This window comes from Anomaloglossus baeobatrachus, chromosome 9 (assembly GCF_048569485.1).
Source record: "Anomaloglossus baeobatrachus isolate aAnoBae1 chromosome 9, aAnoBae1.hap1, whole genome shotgun sequence".
Lineage (NCBI taxonomy): Eukaryota > Metazoa > Chordata > Amphibia > Anura > Aromobatidae > Anomaloglossus > Anomaloglossus baeobatrachus.
The window spans coordinates 24995787-25021548 of NC_134361.1; the positions used below are offsets into that span (position 1 = coordinate 24995787).

At 45.2% G+C, this 25762-nt stretch overlaps 1 long non-coding RNA gene across 1 annotated transcript in view; it reads right to left on the reverse strand.

Annotated features, from left to right (window-relative positions):
• The window catches only part of LOC142250331 (uncharacterized), a 32748-nt gene extending 16265 nt beyond the window's left edge, over positions 1-16483 (reverse strand). The window contains exons 1-2 of the long non-coding RNA XR_012725172.1: positions 16416-16483; positions 13542-13562 (exon numbers count right to left, since the gene is read on the reverse strand). This is a non-coding gene — a long non-coding RNA (uncharacterized LOC142250331). The remainder of the gene's footprint in view (positions 1-13541; positions 13563-16415) is intronic.
• Positions 16484-25762: the final 9279 nt, after the last annotated feature.

Here is a 25762-nt window from a genome sequence, read left to right on the forward strand (position 1 = left end):
AGGCTGATTCTTTACATCCAGTGCTATACTGGCACTATCAGGCTGATTCTATACATACAGTGCTATACTGGCACTATCAGGCTGATTCTATACATACAGTGCTATACTGGCACTATCAGGCTGATTCTATACATACAGTGCTATACTGGCACTATCAGGCTGATTCTATACATACAGTGCTATACTGGCACTATCAGGCTAATTCTATACATACAGTGCTATACTGGCACTATCAGGCTGAGTCTATACATACAGTGCTATACTGGCACTATCAGTCTGATTCTATACATACAGTGCTATACTGGCATCTATCAGGCTAATTCTATACATACAGTGCTATACTGGCACTATCAGGCTGAGTCTATACATACAGTGCTATACTGGCACTATCAGGCTGATTCTATACATACAGTGCTATACTGGCACTATCAGGCCTGAGTCTATACATACAGTGCTATACTGGCACTATCAGGCTGATTCTATACATCCAGTGCTATACTGGCACTATCAGACTGATTCTATATATACAGTGCTATACTGGCACTATCAGGCTGATTCTATACATACAGTGCTATACTGGCACTATCAGGCTGATTCTATACATACAGTGCTATACTGGCACTATCAGGCTGATTCTATACATACAGTGCTATACTGGCACTATCAGGATAATTCTATACATACAGTGCTATACTGGCACTATCAGGCTGAGTCTATACATTACAGTGCTATACTGGCACTATCAGGCTGATTCTATACATACAGTGCTATACTGGCACTATCAGGCTGATTCTATACATACAGTGCTATACTGGCACTATCAGGCTGATTCTATACATACAGTGCTATACTGGCCACTATCAGGCTGATTCCTATACATACAGTGCTATACTGGCACTATCAGGCTGATTCTATACATACCGCTCTATACTGGCACTATCAGGCCTGGTTCTATACATACAGTGCTATACTGGCACTATCAGGCTGATTCTATACATACCGTGCTATACTGGCACTATCAGGCTGATTCTATACATACAGTGCTATACTGGCACTATCAGGCTGAGTCTATACATACAGTGCTATACTGCACTATCAGGCTGATTCTACATACAGTGCTATACTGGCACTATCAGGCTGATTCTATACATACAGTGCTATACTGGCGCTATCAGGCTGATTCTATACATACAGTGCTATACTGGCACTATCAGGCTGATTCTATACATACAGTGCTATACTGGCACTATCAGGCTGATTCTATACATACATTGCTATAATGGCCCTATCAGGCTGATTCTATACATACAGTGCTATACTGGCACTATCAGGCTGATTCTATACATACAGTGCTATACTGGCACTATCAGGCTGATTCTATACATACAGTGCTATACTGGCACTATCAGGATAATTCTATACATACAGTGCTATACTGGCACTATCAGGCTGAGTCTATACATACAGTGCTATACTGGCACTATCAGGCTGATTCTATACATACAGTGCTATACTGGCACTATCAGGCTGATTCTATACATACAGTGCTATACTGGCACTATCAGGCTGATTCTATACATACAGTGCTATACTGGCACTATCAGGCTGATTCTATACATACAGTGCTATACTGGCACTATCAGGCTGATTCTATACATACCGCTCTATACTGGCACTATCAGGCTGGTTCTATACATACAGTGCTATACTGGCACTATCAGGCTGATTCTATACATACCGTGCTATACTGGCACTATCAGGCTGATTCTATACATACAGTGCTATACTGGCACTATCAGGCTGAGTCTATACATACAGTGCTATACTGGCACTATCAGGCTGATCTATACATACAGTGCTATACTGGCACTATCAGGCTGATTCTATACATACAGTGCTATACTGGCGCTATCAGGCTGATTCTATACATACAGTGCTATACTGGCACTATCAGGCTGATTCTATACATACAGTGCTATACTGGCACTATCAGGCTGATTCTATACATACATTGCTATAATGGCCCTATCAGGCTGATTCTATACATACAGTGCTATACTGGCACTATCAGGCTGATTCTATACATACAGGGCTATACTGGCGCTATCAGGCTGAGTCTATACATACAGGGCTATACTGGCACTATCAGGCTGAGTCTATACATACAGTGCTATACTGGCCCTATCAGGCTGATTCTATACATACAGTGCTATTCTGGCACTATCAGGCTGATTCTATACATACAGGGCTATACTGGCGCTATCAGGCTGATTCTATACATACAGTGCTATACTGGCGCTATCAGGCTGAGTCTATACATACAGTGCTATACTGGCACTATCAGGCTGAGTCTATACATACAGTGCTATACTGGCGCTATCAGGCTGAGTCTATACATACAGTGTTATACTGGCACTATCAGGCTGAGTCTATACATACAGTGCTATACTGGCGCTATCAGGCTGATTCTATACATACAGTGCTATACTGGCACTATCAGGCTGATTCTATACATACAGTGCTATACTGGCACTATCAGGCTGGTTCTATACATACAGTGCTATACTGGCACTATCAGGCTGATTCTATACATACCGTGCTATACTGGCACTATCAGGCTGATTCTATACATACAGTGCTATACTGGCACTATCAGGCTGAGTCTATACATACAGTGCTATACTGGCACTATCAGGCTGATTCTATACATACAGTGCTATACTGGCACTATCAGGCTGATTCTATACATACAGTGCTATACTGGCACTATCAGGCTGATTCTATACATACAGTGCTATACTGGCACTATCAGGATAATTCTATACATACAGTGCTATACTGGCACTATCAGGCTGAGTCTATACATACAGTGCTATACTGGCACTATCAGGCTGATTCTATACATACAGTGCTATACTGGCACTATCAGGCTGATTCTATACATACAGTGCTATACTGGCACTATCAGGCTGATTCTATACATACAGTGCTATACTGGCACTATCAGGCTGATTCTATACATACAGTGCTATACTGGCACTATCAGGCTGAGTCTATACATACAGTGCTATACTGGCACTATCAGGCTGATTCTATACATACACTGCTATACTGGCACTATCAGGCTGAGTCTATACATACAGTGCTATACTGGCACTATCAGGCTGATTCTTTACATCCAGTGCTATACTGGCACTATCAGGCTGATTCTATACATACAGTGCTATACTGGCACTATCAGGCTGATTCTATACATACAGTGCTATACTGGCACTATCAGGCTGATTCTATACATACAGTGCTATACTGGCACTATCAGGCTGATTCTATACATACAGTGCTATACTGGCACTATCAGGTAATTCTATACATACAGTGCTATACTGGCACTATCAGGCTCAGTCTATACATACAGTGCTATACTGGCACTATCAGTCTGATTCTATACATACAGTGCTATACTGGCACTATCAGGCTAATTCTATACATACAGTGCTATACTGGCACTATCAGGCTGAGTCTATACATACAGTGCTATACTGGCACTATCAGGCTGATTCTATACATACAGTGCTATACTGGCACTATCAGGCTGAGTCTATACATACAGTGCTATACTGGCACTATCAGGCTGATTCTATACATCCAGTGCTATACTGGCACTATCAGACTGATTCTATATATACAGTGCTATACTGGCACTATCAGGCTGATTCTATACATACAGTGCTATACTGGCACTATCAGGCTGATTCTATACATACAGTGCTATACTGGCACTATCAGGCTGATTCTATACATACAGTGCTATACTGGCACTATCAGGATAATTCTATACATACAGTGCTATACTGGCACTATCAGGCTGAGTCTATACATACAGTGCTATACTGGCACTATCAGGCTGATTCTATACATACAGTGCTATACTGGCACTATCAGGCTGATTCTATACATACAGTGCTATACTGGCACTATCAGGCTGATTCTATACATACAGTGCTATACTGGCACTATCAGGCTGATTCTATACATACAGTGCTATACTGGCACTATCAGGCTGATTCTATACATACCGTGCTATACTGGCACTATCAGGCTGGTTCTATACATACAGTGCTATACTGGCACTATCAGGCTGATTCTATACATACCGTGCTATACTGGCACTATCAGGCTGATTCTATACATACAGTGCTATACTGGCACTATCAGGCTGAGTCTATACATACAGTGCTATACTGGCACTATCAGGCTGATTCTATACATACAGTGCTATACTGGCACTATCAGGCTGATTCTATACATACAGTGCTATACTGGCGCTATCAGGCTGATTCTATACATACAGTGCTATACTGGCACTATCAGGCTGATTCTATACATACAGCGCTATACTGGCGCTATCAGGCTGATTCTATACATACCGTGCTATACTGGCACTATCAGGCTGATTCTATACATACAGTGCTATACTGGCACTATCAGGCTACAGTGCTATACTGGCACTATCAGGCTGATTCCATACATACAGTGCTATACTGGCACTATCAGGCTGAGTCTATACATACAGTGCTATACTGGCACTATCAGGCTGAGTCTATACATACAGTGCTATACTGGCACTATCAGGCTGATTCTATACATACAGTGCTATACTGGCACTATCAGGCTGATTCTATACATACAGTGCTATACTGGCACTATCAGGTTGATTCTATACATACAGTGCTATACTGGCACTATCAGGCTGAGTCTATACATACAGTGCTATACTGGCACTATCAGGCTGATTCTATACATACAGTGCTATACTGGCACTATCAGGCTGAGTCTATACATACAGTGCTATACTGGCACTATCAGGCTGATTCTTTACATCCAGTGCTATACTGGCACTATCAGGCTGATTCTATACATACAGTGCTATACTGGCACTATCAGGCTGATTCTATACATACAGTGCTATACTGGCACTATCAGGCTGATTCTATACATACAGTGCTATACTGGCACTATCAGGCTGATTCTATACATACAGTGCTATACTGGCACTATCAGGTAATTCTATACATACAGTGCTATACTGGCACTATCAGGCTGAGTCTATACATACAGTGCTATACTGGCACTATCAGTCTGATTCTATACATACAGTGCTATACTGGCACTATCAGGCTAATTCTATACATACAGTGCTATACTGGCACTATCAGGCTGAGTCTATACATACAGTGCTATACTGGCACTATCAGGCTGATTCTATACATACAGTGCTATACTGGCACTATCAGGCTGAGTCTATACATACAGTGCTATACTGGCACTATCAGGCTGATTCTATACATCCAGTGCTATACTGGCACTATCAGACTGATTCTATATATACAGTGCTATACTGGCACTATCAGGCTGATTCTATACATACAGTGCTATACTGGCACTATCAGGCTGATTCTATACATACAGTGCTATACTGGCACTATCAGGCTGATTCTATACATACAGTGCTATACTGGCACTATCAGGATAATTCTATACATACAGTGCTATACTGGCACTATCAGGCTGAGTCTATACATACAGTGCTATACTGGCACTATCAGGCTGATTCTATACATACAGTGCTATACTGGCACTATCAGGCTGATTCTATACATACAGTGCTATACTGGCACTATCAGGCTGATTCTATACATACAGTGCTATACTGGCACTATCAGGCTGATTCTATACATACAGTGCTATACTGGCACTATCAGGCTGATTCTATACATACCGCTCTATACTGGCACTATCAGGCTGGTTCTATACATACAGTGCTATACTGGCACTATCAGGCTGATTCTATACATACCGTGCTATACTGGCACTATCAGGCTGATTCTATACATACAGTGCTATACTGGCACTATCAGGCTGAGTCTATACATACAGTGCTATACTGGCACTATCAGGCTGATTCTATACATACAGTGCTATACTGGCACTATCAGGCTGATTCTATACATACAGTGCTATACTGGCGCTATCAGGCTGATTCTATACATACAGTGCTATACTGGCACTATCAGGCTGATTCTATACATACAGTGCTATACTGGCACTATCAGGCTGATTCTATACATACATTGCTATAATGGCCCTATCAGGCTGATTCTATACATACAGTGCTATACTGGCACTATCAGGCTGATTCTATACATACAGTGCTATACTGGCACTATCAGGCTGATTCTATACATACAGTGCTATACTGGCACTATCAGGATAATTCTATACATACAGTGCTATACTGGCACTATCAGGCTGAGTCTATACATACAGTGCTATACTGGCACTATCAGGCTGATTCTATACATACAGTGCTATACTGGCACTATCAGGCTGATTCTATACATACAGTGCTATACTGGCACTATCAGGCTGATTCTATACATACAGTGCTATACTGGCACTATCAGGCTGATTCTATACATACAGTGCTATACTGGCACTATCAGGCTGATTCTATACATACCGCTCTATACTGGCACTATCAGGCTGGTTCTATACATACAGTGCTATACTGGCACTATCAGGCTGATTCTATACATACCGTGCTATACTGGCACTATCAGGCTGATTCTATACATACAGTGCTATACTGGCACTATCAGGCTGAGTCTATACATACAGTGCTATACTGGCACTATCAGGCTGATTCTATACATACAGTGCTATACTGGCACTATCAGGCTGATTCTATACATACAGTGCTATACTGGCGCTATCAGGCTGATTCTATACATACAGTGCTATACTGGCACTATCAGGCTGATTCTATACATACAGTGCTATACTGGCACTATCAGGCTGATTCTATACATACATTGCTATAATGGCCCTATCAGGCTGATTCTATACATACAGTGCTATACTGGCACTATCAGGCTGATTCTATACATACAGGGCTATACTGGCGCTATCAGGCTGAGTCTATACATACAGGGCTATACTGGCACTATCAGGCTGAGTCTATACATACAGTGCTATACTGGCCCTATCAGGCTGATTCTATACATACAGTGCTATTCTGGCACTATCAGGCTGATTCTATACATACAGGGCTATACTGGCGCTATCAGGCTGATTCTATACATACAGTGCTATACTGGCGCTATCAGGCTGAGTCTATACATACAGTGCTATACTGGCACTATCAGGCTGAGTCTATACATACAGTGCTATACTGGCGCTATCAGGCTGAGTCTATACATACAGTGTTATACTGGCACTATCAGGCTGAGTCTATACATACAGTGCTATACTGGCGCTATCAGGCTGATTCTATACATACAGTGCTATACTGGCACTATCAGGCTGATTCTATACATACAGTGCTATACTGGCACTATCAGGCTGGTTCTATACATACAGTGCTATACTGGCACTATCAGGCTGATTCTATACATACCGTGCTATACTGGCACTATCAGGCTGATTCTATACATACAGTGCTATACTGGCACTATCAGGCTGAGTCTATACATACAGTGCTATACTGGCACTATCAGGCTGATTCTATACATACAGTGCTATACTGGCACTATCAGGCTGATTCTATACATACAGTGCTATACTGGCGCTATCAGGCTGATTCTATACATACAGTGCTATACTGGCACTATCAGGCTGATTCTATACATACAGTGCTATACTGGCACTATCAGGCTGATTCTATACATACATTGCTATAATGGCCCTATCAGGCTGATTCTATACATACAGTGCTATACTGGCACTATCAGGCTGATTCTATACATACAGTGCTATACTGGCACTATCAGGCTGATTCTATACATACAGTGCTATACTGGCACTATCAGGATAATTCTATACATACAGTGCTATACTGGCACTATCAGGCTGAGTCTATACATACAGTGCTATACTGGCACTATCAGGCTGATTCTATACATACAGTGCTATACTGGCACTATCAGGCTGATTCTATACATACAGTGCTATACTGGCACTATCAGGCTGATTCTATACATACAGTGCTATACTGGCACTATCAGGCTGATTCTATACATACAGTGCTATACTGGCACTATCAGGCTGATTCTATACATACAGTGCTATACTGGCGCTATCAGGCTGATTCTATACATACAGTGCTATACTGGCACTATCAGGCTGATTCTATACATACAGTGCTATACTGGCACTATCAGGCTGATTCTATACATACATTGCTATAATGGCCCTATCAGGCTGATTCTATACATACAGTGCTATACTGGCACTATCAGGCTGATTCTATACATACAGTGCTATACTGGCACTATCAGGCTGATTCTATACATACAGTGCTATACTGGCACTATCAGGATAATTCTATACATACAGTGCTATACTGGCACTATCAGGCTGAGTCTATACATACAGTGCTATACTGGCACTATCAGGCTGATTCTATACATACAGTGCTATACTGGCACTATCAGGCTGATTCTATACATACAGTGCTATACTGGCACTATCAGGCTGATTCTATACATACAGTGCTATACTGGCACTATCAGGCTGATTCTATACATACAGTGCTATACTGGCACTATCAGGCTGATTCTATACATACCGCTCTATACTGGCACTATCAGGCTGGTTCTATACATACAGTGCTATACTGGCACTATCAGGCTGATTCTATACATACCGTGCTATACTGGCACTATCAGGCTGATTCTATACATACAGTGCTATACTGGCACTATCAGGCTGAGTCTATACATACAGTGCTATACTGGCACTATCAGGCTGATTCTATACATACAGTGCTATACTGGCACTATCAGGCTGATTCTATACATACAGTGCTATACTGGCGCTATCAGGCTGATTCTATACATACAGTGCTATACTGGCACTATCAGGCTGATTCTATACATACAGTGCTATACTGGCACTATCAGGCTGATTCTATACATACATTGCTATAATGGCCCTATCAGGCTGATTCTATACATACAGTGCTATACTGGCACTATCAGGCTGATTCTATACATACAGGGCTATACTGGCGCTATCAGGCTGAGTCTATACATACAGGGCTATACTGGCACTATCAGGCTGAGTCTATACATACAGTGCTATACTGGCCCTATCAGGCTGATTCTATACATACAGTGCTATTCTGGCACTATCAGGCTGATTCTATACATACAGGGCTATACTGGCGCTATCAGGCTGATTCTATACATACAGTGCTATACTGGCGCTATCAGGCTGAGTCTATACATACAGTGCTATACTGGCACTATCAGGCTGAGTCTATACATACAGTGCTATACTGGCGCTATCAGGCTGAGTCTATACATACAGTGTTATACTGGCACTATCAGGCTGAGTCTATACATACAGTGCTATACTGGCGCTATCAGGCTGATTCTATACATACAGTGCTATACTGGCACTATCAGGCTGATTCTATACATACAGTGCTATACTGGCACTATCAGGCTGGTTCTATACATACAGTGCTATACTGGCACTATCAGGCTGATTCTATACATACCGTGCTATACTGGCACTATCAGGCTGATTCTATACATACAGTGCTATACTGGCACTATCAGGCTGAGTCTATACATACAGTGCTATACTGGCACTATCAGGCTGATTCTATACATACAGTGCTATACTGGCACTATCAGGCTGATTCTATACATACAGTGCTATACTGGCGCTATCAGGCTGATTCTATACATACAGTGCTATACTGGCACTATCAGGCTGATTCTATACATACAGTGCTATACTGGCACTATCAGGCTGATTCTATACATACATTGCTATAATGGCCCTATCAGGCTGATTCTATACATACAGTGCTATACTGGCACTATCAGGCTGATTCTATACATACAGTGCTATACTGGCACTATCAGGCTGATTCTATACATACAGTGCTATACTGGCACTATCAGGATAATTCTATACATACAGTGCTATACTGGCACTATCAGGCTGAGTCTATACATACAGTGCTATACTGGCACTATCAGGCTGATTCTATACATACAGTGCTATACTGGCACTATCAGGCTGATTCTATACATACAGTGCTATACTGGCACTATCAGGCTGATTCTATACATACAGTGCTATACTGGCACTATCAGGCTGATTCTATACATACAGTGCTATACTGGCACTATCAGGCTGATTCTATACATACCGCTCTATACTGGCACTATCAGGCTGGTTCTATACATACAGTGCTATACTGGCACTATCAGGCTGATTCTATACATACCGTGCTATACTGGCACTATCAGGCTGATTCTATACATACAGTGCTATACTGGCACTATCAGGCTGAGTCTATACATACAGTGCTATACTGGCACTATCAGGCTGATTCTATACATACAGTGCTATACTGGCACTATCAGGCTGATTCTATACATACAGTGCTATACTGGCGCTATCAGGCTGATTCTATACATACAGTGCTATACTGGCACTATCAGGCTGATTCTATACATACAGTGCTATACTGGCACTATCAGGCTGATTCTATACATACATTGCTATAATGGCCCTATCAGGCTGATTCTATACATACAGTGCTATACTGGCACTATCAGGCTGATTCTATACATACAGGGCTATACTGGCGCTATCAGGCTGAGTCTATACATACAGGGCTATACTGGCACTATCAGGCTGAGTCTATACATACAGTGCTATACTGGCCCTATCAGGCTGATTCTATACATACAGTGCTATTCTGGCACTATCAGGCTGATTCTATACATACAGGGCTATACTGGCGCTATCAGGCTGATTCTATACATACAGTGCTATACTGGCGCTATCAGGCTGAGTCTATACATACAGTGCTATACTGGCACTATCAGGCTGAGTCTATACATACAGTGCTATACTGGCGCTATCAGGCTGAGTCTATACATACAGTGTTATACTGGCACTATCAGGCTGAGTCTATACATACAGTGCTATACTGGCGCTATCAGGCTGATTCTATACATACCTGTAGTGGTCAGCTCCGATGTTTAGGTTTTGAAACACAACAAAGTAAAGTTTATAAAATCGTCAACTTCTTGAATGACAGCAGCTGAGGATCAGATAATATCTGGGGGGTATTCGTAGTTATCCCCTCCCCCTGTTAGAATTAGCATAAGTATTATACCATCGACCTAGCAGGACCTGTGGTGAGGTCATACCCATGTGACCAGAAGGGGCAGGGCATCAGCCAACAAAGATGGATACCAGGTTACATGGGTATGACCTCACACAGGTCCTGCTAGGTCGATTGTATAATACTTATGCTAATTCTAATAGGGGGAGGTGATACCTATGAATCCTCCCCAGATATTATCTGATCCTCAGCTGCTGTCACTCAAGAAACTGATGATTTTATAAACTTTTCTTTCTTGGGTTTCAAAATCTAAACATCTAAGGTGACCACTACAGGTATGTATAGACTCAGCCTGATAGTGCCAGTATAGCACTGTATGTATAGAATCAGCCTGATAGTGCCAGTATAGCACTGTATGTATAGAATCAGCCTGATAGTGCCAGTATAGCACTGTATGTATAGACTCAGCCTGATAGTGCCAGTATAGCACTGTATGTATAGAATCAGCCTGATAGTGCCAGTATAGCACTGTATGTATAGACTCAGCCTGATAGTGCCAGTATAGCACTATATGTATAGAATTAGCCTGATAGTGTCAGTATAGCACTGTATGTATAGAATCAGCCTGATAGTGCCAGTATAGCACTGTATGTATAGAATCAGCCTGATAGTGCCAGTATAGCACTGTATGTATAGAATCAGCCTGATAGTGCCAGTATAGCACGGTATGTATAGACTCAGCCTGATAGTGCCAGTATAGCACTGTATGTATAGAATCAGCCTGATAGTGCCAGTATAGCACTGTATGTATAGAATCAGCCTGATAGTGCCAGTATAGCACTGTATGTATAGAATCAGCCTGATAGTGCCAGTATAGCACTGTATGTATAGAATCAGCATGATAGTGCCAGTATAGCACTGTATGTATAGAATCAGCCTGATAGTGCCAGTATAGCACGGGCTTTAGGTTATATACAAAAATCCTGGTGATTGGTTCCCTTTAAACTTATTTATTTATAAAATATAAACTGAAATTGTTAATATTTGTTCATCCCTGTCTAGATATAGCTGACTGAGGCTTTATAGAACAGAGGTTCTTAAAGTGAGTCTGTCAGTAGTTTTTGCTACAAAATCTGAGAGCACCATAATATAAGACAAGAGACACTGATTCCAATGATGTGTCACATACTGGGCTGTGTTGCGTTCTTGTTTCAATACAATCAGTGTTTTATCAGCAGGAGATTATCACTAGAGGACTAGGCGTTTTGTGTCTACTAGTCCATCCCTGAGTCCACGATTGAGTAGTAGCTTTCTGTTAATATTCCATGAACACAAAGGCAGTCAATCAGTGATGTGGGCGGGATTATACACAATCAGTGGTGTGGGTGGGGTTATACAGAATCAGTAGTATGGGTGGGGTTATACACAAGCAGTGATGTGGGCGGGTTATACACAATCAGTGATGTGGGCAGGGTTATACACAATCAGTGGTGTGGGCGGGGTTATACAGTTATGTGGGCGGGGTTATACACAATCAGTGGTGTGGGCGGGGTTACACACAGTCAGTGGTGTGGGTGGGGTTGTTCACACTCAGTGGTGTGGGCGGGGTTATACACAATCAGTGGTGTGGGCGGGGATATACACAATCAGTTATGTGGGCGAGGTTATACAGGGCTCAGCATTCTGAGCTCTGCTAGATCTGCAGCAAAGAAAACTGTGATTTTATCAAAACTGCTGCACCCAATATACGAAGTGACATATCGTTGGATTCAGGGTCTCTGCCTCTACATCATGCTGCTGTCAGAGGACATGGGAAAATTCTGCTGACAGATTTCCTTTAAACTTTTCCTGAGGCTCTGATCAAAATAATACCTGGGCCTCACCATCTGTGGTCATAGGATTTGTCCATTTGTTTCATAGAAAAAAAATCACAGCTCTAAAACTGTCACATGATAGCAAGTTTCACAGATGTTTTTGGTTCCACAATGTTTTGTAGAATTGCTGTCGTACCTGTTGCCACAGCCTAAGGAGTCGCAGAGTATTAAAAGAAGGAGTAGCAAGTAAAGGAGCAGGAGTAGAAGAAGTGTAGTGAAAAGTAGAAGTAAATGAAGAAGCAATAAAAACAAGAAGAAAGTATAAACGAAGGAAAAAGATTAATAGAAGAAGAGGTAGTAGAAGGAGATAAAGTGCAAAAAAATAAGAAAATAGATTCTCCAATTTGAAAATTAAAAGCGTTGTCCCTCCTATTGATTTATTCAGAATAATGGCCGTGTTTGACCGGTCACATTTTGTAGGAATCGAGCTTTTTATTCTTGAAGTCGAGGATTCCAGTTGCCGAATCACAACAATGCCGTTACAACATCTTTCTTCTACTTTCTTGTATACTTACTATAGGAATAACAGAGCGACCCTGTAATATAGAGAAGAGATATTAGTCACAACAATCAGACATTGAGGAAGGACTTTGAAAATAACATGAAGCCTCCAAGAATGGCAGTATGCGACAAGCAAACCACTTATACTGTATATGCAAAAAATTGTGATAAGAATATAATAAGGCTGAAAAATCAAGCTACTTCCAGATGGCGGTACATCCTTAGCTGATATGTTAGGTAATACAATTTCCCTGGTGGTCTAAAGTTGGCCATACACATTCGAGATCTCTCTTTTCCGACTTCCCCATAGACATGTGTTGTCAGAGACACCTCTGGCTTTGCCTTATCACCCCTGAATAAAAGGATTGGACATTGAAATACCAACTGGCTGATCCTTATCTTCTCCTAGGCCCGATTCACATCCAAAGGTTGGCTTGGACCGTGTTTGGCAGACTTTCTTCTAATGTGTATGTAGTTGGTGAGAATAGACTCTCAGGACCTGGTCCATTGACCATGTCAGGAATCTGTGGCCACTGGTTGGGAGCCCTGAGAACTGCCTTGTATCTGCTGGTATTCCTGGCTCCTCTGTTGGTTAACCAGTGGGGTGCTATGTCATCTTTGGGGTGTAACGCACATGTGATGTCACACCAGGCAGACTAATCAAAAGCGGACCTGCGGATGCTGTCAAGTAGGAGGCGATTCTCAGGGCTCCCATCCAGGTGCCACCCAATAGAACACATCCTATAAAGTCTATTGGTAATGGTTATAACACTTATAAAATAGAGTGTAAATTGGTAATTAGTTTTAACGAAGTTGGCCACAACTTTAACACTGGTGGCCTTCCCTTAGGATAGGCCATCAATGTTTCATTGGCACCCCGCCAATCAACTGTTATCGGTGTCAGTGGCGTCAGCAGGTGGCTGAAAATGCTCAGTTCTGGAGCTGTCTCGTCTTCTGATAGCCCCCGCAGCCAGGTACTGCACATCCGCCTCCCATACAAATCAATAGGAGGTAGATGTGCAGTACCTGGCCATGGCCACTATTAGTTGGCGGGGCAGCTCCGGAACTGAACTTTTCCAGCCGAGGGCAGCTGATTGGTGAGAGTGCGGGGTGTCAGACTCAAGCCAATCAGACATTCATGACCTATCCTAAGGATAGGCAATCAATATTAAAGTAGTAGCCAACATCTTTATGTTCCCTGATGGTCTAGAAAAGTAATGGTATTAATTGACCATTTGTTATATCCAGTAGGTTACTCAGCTGGACTCTTCTAGGGTATGGTATAGCTTTCTATTCCTGTCACTTAGCCACAATATTGTATCTCCGTGATGGAGAAGAAAGTCTCAGGTATGGTCTAGCTGGTCACTATGGAGGTGGACCTTGAGGTCATTGTCATTGGGCCCCCTTGAAATTCGTCCTATTAGATTTCTCTTTCTTCTCTAACTGGCAGTCAGATCATTGAGAATTTAAACTAAAGGGCACGTTACACGCTACAATATATCTTACGATGTGTCGTCGGGGTCACGTCGTAGGTGATGCACATCCGGCATCGTATGACATATCGTAGCGTGTGACAACTACGAGCAACTGTGAATGAGCAAAAATACTCACCTTATCGTTGCTCGTTGACACATCGCTCATTTTCTAAAAATCGAACGTCCGGTTGTTCAATCGAACATCCGGGAACGATGAACTGCAGCTTACCTGCTTCCCGCCGGCAATGCGGAAGGAAGGAGGTGGGCAGGATGTTTACGTCCCGCTCATCTCCGCCCCTCCGCTTCTATTGGCAGGCTGCTGTGTGACGTCGCAGTGACGACAAACCTCCCTCCCCCTTCAGGAAGTGGATGTTCGCCGCCCACAGCGAGGTCGTTTAGAAGGTAAGTGCGTGTGACGGGGGGTTACGACTTTGTGTGACACGGGTAACAAATTGCCCGTGACGCACAAACGATGGGGGCGGGTGCGATCGCAAATGCGATTGCACGAGAAATTGAAGCGTGTAAAGCAGGCTTAAGGAAGCAGCCCCATCCACTTGCTCAAAAGAGTGAATAATATTTTCCAGCCCTCCATCCAAGTCCCGTTGCTAAAATTCTGCCTTTGATAGGTCTTCCTATGTTTTATGTCTTTGGAAATGGATTCACACTACAAGTTAAAGTATGTAAACTATGTCTGGAGAAATCTAGGACACTGTCCTAATTAATTTTATATAGGAAGTAGATTTTATTTTAATTAAAAAAATGAATATGTAAATTGGAGAATGCCTCATACTTAATAACGTCCGAGGCCGAGGATGAGCCGAGCATCCACATTCCACGCATAACACCGGCATGTACGATCCTGAGGAAATCAGGCCTCACCCTTGGCACAGACCAAAGCGCTTCTAAATCAGGCGAATCTTAGCAAACAATACATGAATACATCTACGACAACAATTCTAGATTGTAAAAAATTATCCTTTTAGGTCTTTATGGACCAAGGAACATAACATTTAACTGGGCAAACCATCTACCTCTAAAATGTATAAAACAGATGGTCCAAACAAAGAGAAAAATCTAAAAGCTTTCTTAGAGGTAAAATACATTTGGACCATGTTAGCCAGTAGGTAGAAAAAAATGTTTAAAAGAACTTTCTTAAAATTTAGACATCAATGCGTTCATGAGGTCCTCCGTGTTATATATATGTACAGTATATTATGGCTTCTATTAATAGGAAATATCAGAATTGCTTTTATCCATTAAATACTGTAAAAAAGAACCCAATGAGTTCACTAAACTCTTGGATACATGGGCACGTAAAAATAATACCCTCAAAAAGTCAAGTTGGCCCTACGAAGCCCTCCAGATGGACGCGTTCTTTATCTATCAAATGGTGGATAATGTATTGGGACTCACCGGTGAATTGTAGACAGGTGACCAGGAGCAGCAGGAGGTAGGACATTGTGGAAGATCTGTTTTCACTGTTTACGTTGTGCCAAAAAAAAATCTTTATATATGAGCCAGTTCGCCACACCTACTTTACTTAATAGGAACCAGTTCTGTGCCGTGCCCTGATTTCACCCGTTAACACAGAAAGTGCAACCTGACAATGTTTAATGTGGTACAGTCATCTTCACGGAGATTAAAAGTTCAGTCCAGAAATAATTTTTGTACAATTTTTATTTGGATATAAAACCTATTATTATAGAGACACCCAAACGAGGCATCTGCAGAGGAGGCATCTGGGCACCTTTGGACCGAAAAGTGTGTGTGAGTCGGGGAAGTTGGTACTTACCCAACCATGTGTGTGAAGCACTGAATTTGGGGGTTGCAATTGGTAGGTAGGTAATCGAATGCCACCTCTTCTGGTGCCAATGGCAGCCAAATCCTTGCTGTGTCAGGCCCATCTTTCCTCTTCTTGGTTGAAAGGGGATAAAACACAGTTGGCATGTTAGGTGCATAGATTTGTATTACGCTCTCCGGGCAAGCCAGGGTTTTAGCGAACCCACTGGGCCACAGCACACAGAAAACCTTGAGGGGCTTGACTGCAGAACCACACCTGGTTTTCACCAGAGCTTTTGATGGTGAGGGTGTTACGCTGCTGGTGTGAGACCGGGTGCCACTTGGGAAGACTAGTGCTGCAATGGCTGGCCTCAGTGGTACAGGAGCGACAGTCTCTGGGGATAGGTAACAGCGGTAGCAGGTGTTGAGGTTTCGACTGGAATGGATGGATGTGGCAGCAGCTGGTGTGGATACTTCACAGCAGTGTGTATCGTGGTTAGCGGACGAGGTGGCAGCTTGTAGCAGTGGCAGGTTAGGGATATCGGCAGCAGTACTCTGAAACACAAACAAATGCTAGCAGTGAACCTAGCACAATACAGCAGCAGCAGCAGTGCTGGGGGACCTGAGAACTAGTAAATTATAAGACTCGTTCCCCAGGCACCTTCCTAAGGGAGAATGTACCTTAAAAAGATGCCTCTCAGCTGACTTGAGAGGCACTTTCAGGTTAAGGTTACACTGGCCCTTTAAGAAAGGAGACGTGGCCGCTCGCTAGTCCCTAAGGCAGAAGCAGGAAGCATCTGTGAAGCCCCACAGGTGTAGTGTCGGTGCATTACCTTCAGGGACTCCACGTAGCTGGATCTTGTCACAGGTAGGAGATCTTCTTCTTGTCGTGACGCCACTCTCAGTATTGCGGTCAATGGGGACCGCCACTGCAGGTTAGGGGTGCCTGGGGCTGATGATATGTGCAGTCAGATGTAGTAGCCTCCTGAGAGTGAGGCATGCCCCAGGGTCCAGTGTAGATGCGTAGTACTACAAGTCGCAGAATGACTCACACAGGCAGAACTGTCTTTCAAGGGCTTTACTCACATTTGATGGCAGGGTGAGTAGCCCGGGCGTAGCTGAGATGAACCAGGTGGGAACCAGGTATCCTTCAGGCTGACTTTATGAGGGTGACTACCAACTCGCCTTCCTTAGCCCTTTTTGTGTTTGGAGTAACCCCGACTTTGAGTCCCTATGGGGGTCACCCAGGGAAGATGCTGCAGCCTCTCTCCCCTTCGTTTGCCGTGTGCTTGTCGCCTGGACCAGGCCACTCCAGCTGCTTGCCTCCTGTGACCTATGGGCCCTAACTGTGGCTACGTGGCTGCGGCTTTAGTGGTGTTGTGGCGTGGGCTTTGAGAGCCCCACACCGGCAGGTTTAGCAAAAGAAAGCTGGATCTATCTCCGCTTCGGGATCTGCCGCCCGTTTGGGCCTGGTACTCTCTAGCAGTCTCCTTACTTCCCACTCCGTGCTCTCTCTTTAGCTGAAGATGGATTTCGGGTAGCACTCCTAGTTGACCGTTCTCCCCCGTCAGTAGCCACTGCGCGGGCGCTGTTAGACAGCAACAGCCCCACAGGTCTGCTCCTCACTGAGCCCTATGGAGTTCTACTCTAACTGACTCACTGCCCCTCCTCTCCTGTTCTTGCCTACGCCACCTAGCAACCAGATTCTCTTACCACACCCCTTGAGAGGAGATGGAGGCTTTTGGCCCCCTCCACTATTCCAGTGAAGGTCAAGGCTTTTCCCCCTCCTGGGATCCCCAGGGGTCGTCTCATGGGTACATGTGTGAGAGCTGATTACTATGCGCCTGTGTACCACACCCCTGTCAGCCTTCTGGATTACCTGTATTGTACTGTCCCCAGCATGGGTGCAGTACTCAGTGGTGCCTGACCAGGTCAGGGGCGCCACACATCCGATGACTACACAACCTGCGGGAGACAGCAGCATGGGACAGGAATGGAGCGACCACCGCAGAAGGGCCAGACGGGTGAGAGGGCTGACATCCTCGCCAGAGGAAGACAGCAGGACAATGCGGGGACGCCGGTGTGGGCATTATAATTAAATGTAAATACGTGCATTGTATGATACTCTTGATTAAAGTCTGGTTGTTCTGGGGGGTATTGTGATTAATGGGGGCACTATGGATGCCATGATACCATCATGGCTATCTATTATTTGCCATTACATCCGATATTTATTGGGGGGACTTCAGCCTGCTCTTTTGTACCATCTTCACTGCAGAACCTCATTATATGTCCCTGCCTATTGGTTTGGTGGGGACCAGTCCATGCCATTTTTGGCCTTAAAGGGGTTTTCTTCATCTTCTATAATGGCTCATGGTCCTCAGCTTAGGATGCCAAAAAAGATGCGCTGCAGGCGAGGACTCATGCTGCCCATGTAGTATACGAATAACCATTCATCTGATTCATCTGGCCGTTATGTAACACTACGTCTTTAGCCATGTCTGTCCCGTACCTGCGGGCTCGCTTGGCGAGCCTGTGGTCATCACGGTACATGTCTGCTGATTTAATCATCAAACATATACACCTGTTTACCCCTTAGATCATGCTGGCAAACTTTGACGGCGCAATTTAAAGCGCTCCAGTGGGGATCACGCTGTTCCGGCCACCAGGAGCGACGCCAATGGGTTGCCATGGCAGCACGAGGTCAGATGATGTGTTTCCTGTAAATGCCGGCAGAGCACCGGCACTCACAATAACACAGCATTTCTCCTGATCAGTGCAAATGTAGCACCCCTGAACCCCTCAGGGCACTAATAGGTACTGCATCCTGTCACATATGCAGGGCCTACCCCCAGGGACCTGGAAGCTCAACGCCAGTATCAATCAAAACACATAACATCCTCAGTTCCCTCACCCAGATTGGGATGACTGACTAGTTGGGGACCTAATGGATGGCCACCTAAGGGTGGAGCCAGTCCAGTCCACTAGCCAACAACCCGGGGAGAGGAGACAGACGACAGGTCGGTCAGTAGTGACAGCTTGGGGAGACGGATGTGTCTCTGAATGGTGTTGTGTAACGGTAGCCTGACTGGTACAGGAGAGTGGTTGCCAGGGAGGGTACAACGAGGTACCCCTGGAACCGAGGCACGAACGGGGCACAGGGCCCTAGGTTAGGTGAATGCTTCAAGCTGCCTGACAAATACCTGCACAGTGAGGGGATCTTCAAGGACCTCACTGACCCAAGAATCCAGGGGCACCAACAGTAACGATTAAGCCAGGGACTGGAACAGAACACTGACCCAACAGGGTTCACACTGCTCGCCGTAAGGACCAGAGCCTGATGACCAACAGGAGGGGACCCCCAGACGCTCTGAGCTACGGGGTTCCACAAAACAACAGAGAGGGTGCAGGGGAAAGAAGCCATCAGGGTACCACACCGGCACTGGGACTACAGGGACCAGGGGTCTGAACCAGCTATCCAGCGACACCATCTGCTTTGAGTAAAGTCCAATTGCACTGCATTCCCATCGTGTGGTCTCCGTTCTTTCCATGCCGCACCCCATCATCTACACCTTGGGGCTCAGCCCTACTTGCGGAGGGCCCAACATCTCAGCTGCCATCACCAGCAGCCCCAGTGGCCATAGACTGTGCAGTGGCGGCTCCAACTACTTATCCGCAACCTGCAAGTGGCATCACAATATAAATTCTTTCAACTCCCTTGTAAATATATCCCCTTTTAAAAGCTCCCCCCAGGGCCACGGAAGCGGGCAACACACACACAGCACACCTGTGTCACAGCATCCCCGTACACATACGGCCCGGGACCAAGTACCCCATAGCCCTGGGGCAGCACACAATGCTAAAGCATTTTTTTGGTCGTCACGTTATTGCATTAAAATGTAATAACAGAAGATCAAAATGTCACATCTATCCAAAAATGGTATAATTAAAAACGCCAGCTCAAGATGCAAAAGATTAAGCCACCACTGAGCCCCAGATCCCAAAACATAAGAACGCTACAGGTATAGCAAAATGGAGACAAAAAGGCAATTCTTTTTTTTACAAACGTCTGAATGTTTTTCACCACTTACATAAAAGTAAAGCTATACATATTTGGTGTCTCCAAACTCGCACTGACCTGGGGAATCATGATGTCAGGTCCGTTCTACCAAATTGGGAACATGGATAAAAAAGTTATGGCTCTTGGAAGAAGGGGAGGAAAAAACGAAAAACTGATAATTACCCAGGGATGAAGGGGTTATGGCAGATCACATTCCTTTTGGTTGTCCACTACTAGGCCAACCTCCTCTGGTTTCCACATGTTTCCAACAGCTAAACCAAAAAAGCCTATACTCACCTCCTGTGCTGGCGCTGTTCCAGCTTTGCCGAGACTCACGTTCCTGGGGCTCATGTGACATTGAATCAGCACTGGCTTCTATCTCCTCATCGCCGAAGCAGGAGTAATCAACAGGAACTAAGAAGCAGCCGCAGCGCTCACGTACTGTTGAATAAATAATTTGTCCAAAGACAGGGAGAGAGAAGTTGGCGGTGATTGGATGTCACGGCTCCGGCATGGGAGGTGAGTATAGGTTTTTTTTTATCTTATCCGGGGGAAACATGTGGAATCAGAAAGTCTCGTCTTAATAATGGACAACTTGATTAATGAGCAGGAATTCATTTATGAAATGCTGTCGAAAAAGTTTTGGAGCGCACCTACAACTGTTGACATTCAGAATTAATATAGGAGTGGAAAGTACAGGTTAAAGCCGCGCTGGAACCACAGGAGCCAAGGGTTAAAAATTAATTTTTATTTGTTCACAGGTCTACACGTTTCAGAGATATATCCATCTCCTTCATCAGGACATCCAAAGAATCAAGTATCATTAGTTACAAGACAGAGCTCGTATATATACATCTACATTGCCACGTCAGCGGACCTCCCACCATGACTCAACTCCTGGTGGGATAGTCAAGCTGAAAATGCTGCAGCAAAAACCAATGCTGCAGCCAAAAGCTCAATTGAGGGAGAGTAACAACAGCTCCTTCCACCTCCTGGCTCAGCTTCCAAATGATAGGAAATAACCAGGTGAGTACTACTATAGTACTGCCCTCATTATACCTATCGGGTAAGACCCTAGTGCGCTCTTTTTTCCACAGCTCCTCATCTTTGATATTGAGAATTAGTCTGATTTCGCAGGATAGCACATTCTAGACAACTGAACCAGTATGAAAAAAGTCTTGGAGGTTAAGATTAAGGAGGGTCTTAAAGTGGATTTCCAAGATTTTTCAAAACTGGTTAGAAAGCAAAAACATATATATAATAATTAAAAAAAATATTCAACATTTAAACAACCTGTGATTACAGCACTACTGCTCTTATGGGCAATGCCAGTCCTTTATTGACGATGTTACATTTATCAATAATGTGAACACTACAGCACGTTCCTGTTCTTAGTGGTCAACTGTATGCCAGTGTGAGCATTAAGGACAGTGACTGGCTGCAATAAATGATGGACATGATATTTTCACTTTAGGAGCACCACAATTTTGAAAATCTCAAACAATCCCTTTAACTTAGATTGTTGGAATTCTGTAAATCAAAGGTGGACAAGGTGAGGGAGGAGGTATAGCTCTGGAGAGCTTTATTAGAGAGAGAGCAACGTTTACATTGTGTTTTATAGTGGATGTGTGATGCCCCTGGACTAGTCAGGGCGTCACAGGGTACTGCACGCTCTTTATCTCTGGGGTAGGACTCAAACCCCCATGGTTCTGGGTTCCCAACCTATAGTATTGCCTCCATCAGCATCCAAAATCCCAATCACACCTTACATCACACCCTGTCAGACACATCAGTGGGCTGCTGAGCTGGAATAGGGCCACCCACCTAGGAGTCAGGCAGACTGGTGGGAGGTGACAGAGTAGTCGGCTCTAGGGGAGCAAAGGGAGTCTACAAGTAGCTCCCAAAGAGTGAGAAGCTGGGGAGTGTGTGGCTCCCGGGGAGTTAAAGGTTGGGTTGCAGACAGTGGTCTGGACCCGGAGGAGTCGGAGACCCGGTCGCGGGATATTGGGACTGGGTGCCTGGACCTAGTCTTGGAGGACGGTAAGCAGTTCGAGTTCAATAGCCGGTCCGGGACCAAAAGCACGGCGGGGTACTGGACCCTAAGTCAGGGAGTAGCTTCAAGCAACCCAGCAATTAATCTGCGGAGGAGGGGTGACTTTATGGACTGTCCCCACGAAGCTCAGAGATCAGGGGCACTAGCGCAACGAGGGGGACCGGGCTTTCCAACCCACGCAGCCCACAGAAATCTCAAGTGTGAGCCCTTGAGAGCACTGCTCCACTACAAACAGTAGGGAGCGGGGCCCGGACAGCTTTATGCCAACGGGCCAACAGAACACTTCAAATTTGTGCACGGAGGCAGGCTCCGGACCAGCAGGCAGTACTGTAGGGGTCGGATACCCGGATGGGCTCCCCTAAGATGGCAGCGGCATCCAGAGACTTGGTTTACCTTGTTGTCAGTGTCTGCTTTTCATCACCGATGCTGTCTGAGTACATGGCCATCCCCTGCCACCACCTAGACCTGCGCTCCCCTACACCCCACAATCCAGAGTCCCGATGCCTCCCCTACCTGTGGAGGGAACGTCATCTGGCTGCCCCACTCCATCTCCCCCAGGTACTCCCTTCAGAAGCGGCGGAACTCCCCTTACCGCGAACCACGGGTGGCGTCACAAACTATTATCCCCTGTAAATACCCCCTTTTCATTTGAAGTGGCCGTAAGCCCCCGGGTCCGGAGACCCTCGAGCCATAGCAGCAGCAACCCCCGGATCCGAGCGGTTCGACCGCTGCAGTGGCGACACAGATGGATAACCAGTGCAATGACGGGCACAGGGTGGAGGAGCAGATGTAGATGCTGGACAGAAATATGATCCTGACTGCTGCATTCAGGATACACCGGAGAGTGGAGTGAGGGGAAAATTGATTAGTGGTAAGTTACATTAATCCAGACAAGAATTAGTTATCACACGATTTTTGAGGTTTATTAGGTGCAGGCGATATGTGCTGACAAGTGATTGAATGTAAGGATTAAGGGGCACTTTGCACACTACGATATCGCAGCTGCGATGTCGGTGGGGTCAAATCGAAAGTGACGCACATCCGGCGTCGCAGTCGATATCGTAGTGTGTAAATCCTTTTTGATACAATTAAGGAGCGCAAAAACGTCCAAATCGTATCATCGGTGCAGCGTCGGTCATTTCCATAATTTCGGAAAGACCGATGTTACGATGTTGTTCCTCGTTCCTGCGGCAGCACACATCGCTGTGTGTGAAGCCGCAGGAGCGAGGAACATCTCCTACCTGCGTCCTGCGGCTCACGCCGGCTATGCGGAAGGATGGAGGTGGGCGGGATGTTTTGTATTGGAAATGTTTATGAATGATGAGGTGCAGGACAATACGTGGAAGTCCTCGCCTCTGCATGACATTGTATAGTTAATGACAAGTCATAATTCTCCTTCCCTCTGACTCCACTTTACAACGCTCCGGCTGTGACTCAGTTCTCTCCTGGATGTTGTGGTAAAGGATCTGCGTGTCCATAGTCACGGACACTTGGTAATTGGGCCGCTCATTACTAACGGGAGGTTTTCAGGATGATGTCACCTGACATAGACCTATTTTTACCTTTGAATTAGGTAGGGAGGATCAGGTTAGAACATCCATGAGAGTCCTTCGTTACTTTTGTTTTTGGCATGATATGAGGACCAACGTTATATATTTTTTGTACACTGCATTTTATGACACTCTGTCAGACTCAGGAGATGTTTATGCTATACTAGAAGGTGGCCCGATTCTACGCATCGGGTATTCTAGAATTTACGTATTGTGTAGTTCATGTATGATTTTTGTTATATATATATATATGTTGTGTGTAGTTACCAAGTGTTTGTGTAGGCGCTGTACATGTTCTGGGTGTTGTCTGGGTGTGACGGGGGTGAGAGCGGTGTTGTATGTGTGTTGCGTTGTTTGTGGAGCGCTGTGTGTCTGTAGCGTTGTGTGTTGCGCGGTTTGTGTGTGTGTGGTGTGTTTTGGGGGGAGGTATGTTTTGTGCAATGTGTGTGTTGTGCGGTATGTGCATATATTTGTGTGTGCCGCGGTGTTTGTGTGTTGGGTGTTGTGTGTGTGCAGCGTTGTCTGTGTGTGTAGGTGTCTGTGTAGGGCAGTTGTTTGTGGTTCCCAGTGTGTGTGTGTGTGTGTGTGGTGTGTTGTGCACTTCCCATCGTGCTCCATCCGCCATGCTGCGCACTCCCAAACGTGCACCATCCGCCATGCTGCGCACTCCCAAACGTGCACCATCCGCCATGCTGCGCACTCCCAAACGTGCTCCATCCGCCAGGCTGCGCACTCCCAAACGTGCTCCATCCGCCATGCTTCGCACTCCCAAACGTGCTCCATCCGCCATGCTGCGCACTCCCAAACGTGCTCCATCCGCCATGCTGCGCACTCCCAAACGTGCTCCATCCGCCATGCTGCGCACTCCCAAACGTGCTCCATCCGCCATGCTGCGCACTCCCAAACGTGCTCCATCCGCCATGCTGCGCACTCCCAAACGTGCTCCATCCGCCATGCTGCGCACTCCCAAACGTGCTCCATCCGCCATGCTGCGCACTCCCAAACGTGCTCCATCCGCCATGCTGCGCACTCCCAAACGTGCTCCATCCGCCATGCTGCGCACTCCCAAACGTGCTCCATCCGCCATGCTGCGCACTCCCAAACGTGCTCCATCCGCCATGCTGCGCACTCCCAAACGTGCTCCATCCGCCATGCTGCGCACTCCCAAACGTGCTCCATCCGCCATGCTGCGCACTCCCAAACGTGCTCCATCCGCCATGCTGCGCACTCCCAAACGTGCTCCATCCGCCATGCTGCGCACTCCCAAACGTGCTCCATTCCCCATGCTGCGCACTCCCAAACGTGCTCCATCCCCCAT